We start from the raw sequence: 2,243 nt of genomic DNA, 5'->3' as shown, positions 1-2,243 counted from the left end.
TAAGTTAGAGCCATCTTTTAGAGTGGGAACCAGTAGGCTTGGATCACAGGTCAGAAGTCTTGGGGGAATTAAAGGGAAGGATCAGGACACTCAGGTTCTGATTTCAATGGATGATGAGTTTTGGAGGAGAGAAAACGTGGGGGGACGTTTCTTAAGAGGGTGTTCAAATGACTGTGAGACATCTGAGTGGAGACACACAGGGAGAATATATTCTTGCCAAGCAAAAAACTGGAAATAATCTCAACATCTGAGAAGATAGAACAGTCTGGTTCCACATCCAGTTGCAGACAGTAGACAAAAGCTCACATGTGTACACAGAACTGAGTCCAAAGATGTTCACTGCAGTACTGTCAATTGTGGTTAAAAAATAAAAATGTAGAGGGTACTGGAAAGAAGAACTATGGTAAAATAACACACTATGGTCAGATTACAGATATCTCTGGAATATCAGACAATAGTGAAAATCAATAACATCTACATGAATCCACACAGATAAATCACAAAAACAAGTGAAATGAGCAACCAGCCTAAGGACAGACACATTGAGTATTATGCCACTTTTGCAATATTTTTAAATATGCAAAATAACACTCCATAACGTTAGTCAATACATATATGTGAAATAAAAGCATAAAGATGGGACAGTGAAGACACAGATCAACATTAGGGAAGCTAGAGGAGAAGGGAAGCCAGGGCTGGCTTCATAGGTGTATGACCTGTGTTGTCAGGGCTGGCTTCATAGGTGTATGACCTGTGTATGACCTGGGCCCTGCACTTAGAAGGGCCCCACACTTGGTTGAGTGCTCTGCTGTCCCCATCTTGAAATTCATAATGATTTTTTAAAATTGTTGTTATTATTTATGCCTGCAGCATCTGGTCTTCCTAGGTGGCCTCCCATCCAAATACTAACCAGGCCCGACCCCGCTTAGCTTCCGAGATCAGACATCGGGCTCATTCAGGGTGGCACGGCCATAGTCTGTTGACCATGGCTCCACTGGGATGGGAACCCAGGACCTTCTGCGTATAAAGCAGACATGCTAACCACTACACTATGGAACCACTTCCTCACAATGATTTTTGAATGTGTCTCTGCATTTTTATTTTGCACTGGGCCTTGCAAATTATGTAGTTTGTCCTGGGAGGATTATAGTACATGCACAGAAGAGAGCTCCAAGTGTTACCTGTAATGTTTCTTTAAAAATATATTTTTAAATTATTAACATTTGCTAAATCTGTGTAGTGTATTGTTTCTTGTGCTTTTCTGTATGAAATACTTCATAAGAATAATGAAGATGTAGTTATATATGATTAAATACTCTGCAGAAGGTAGAAAACTGTATGGAAAATGTACAGGAAAACATGTATAACATTAAGTGAAACAAGTTTATAAAAAGTTTGTTAAATGATTATGGCTCTATGCCTAAATGTACATGTAAAGTTCCTGTGTCACTGTGACATAAAGGGGAACAAATGAAACATGATTAGAGTGGCAGAAATAATTTCTTTTAATATTTTCCCATGTGCTGTTACAATTTTGTTTTTACAATAAAGTAAAATGTAACTTGCTGTTTGCCTTCTGTACTAAAAACCAGGTCCTCTGATAAACTGTATTACTAGGTACTAAATGTTTCACTTAAGTAACAGATTTGCACTGTTACAGGGATGTTTTAGAGACTCAAGATCTCAACATAAAGGAGTAGCTCTGTGGTCGACCTTTTGGGAACCCTCCCTAAAATGAGCTCTGAACTAGGGGTCAGGCTGGAGTCTCACTCTGGCGCCAAACTCACATTTGGCTAAATATCTTCTCTGCTCTGAGACTCAGAGTCCCGGTTTGCACAACGGTGAACTTAGACTGAATGAGCCTCATCATGTTTGGATGAGCCATCCGAAACACGCCTCAGATGGGTGTCTTCCCCGAGGCCTGTCTTCCCTGACTGTGAGATGCTCTGATTCCCTCTCCCGTTTGCGGGAGAAATCATCTGGGCTGTGTGGAGTTTGGCAGCAGAGGCTGTTGGAGTCAGGACTCTCAGAGGAGAATCCAGGTCAGTAGGCCACCCCAGGAGCGTTTTATATGGGGTGGAATCTCCTTGGCTCCTGGAGCGGCCAGAACTGCAGAGCCCTGTGGAAAGGGCATGGCCTCACAGGCATGGCAAGGTATAGAGGGCGCAGCATAGCACTCTGGGCTCAGCACCAAGGGCACAGCAGACCATCATGGTCACAGTCCTGCTCTCTTCTGCTTCCCT

The 2,243-nt window shown here is 42.5% G+C and overlaps 1 non-coding gene across 1 annotated transcript; it reads right to left on the bottom strand.

The window, feature by feature from the left end:
* Positions 1-986: 986 nt before the first annotated feature.
* TRNAI-UAU lies at positions 987-1,059 on the bottom strand. The gene has a single exon. It is a non-coding gene; the product is annotated as a tRNA-Ile (tRNA).
* Between the last annotated feature and the right edge of the window lie 1,184 nt (positions 1,060-2,243).

This window comes from Pteropus vampyrus, unplaced genomic scaffold (assembly GCF_000151845.1).
Source record: "Pteropus vampyrus isolate Shadow unplaced genomic scaffold, Pvam_2.0 Scaffold185, whole genome shotgun sequence".
NCBI lineage: Eukaryota > Metazoa > Chordata > Mammalia > Chiroptera > Pteropodidae > Pteropus > Pteropus vampyrus.
This window is presented reverse-complemented; position numbering and strand designations above follow the sequence as displayed.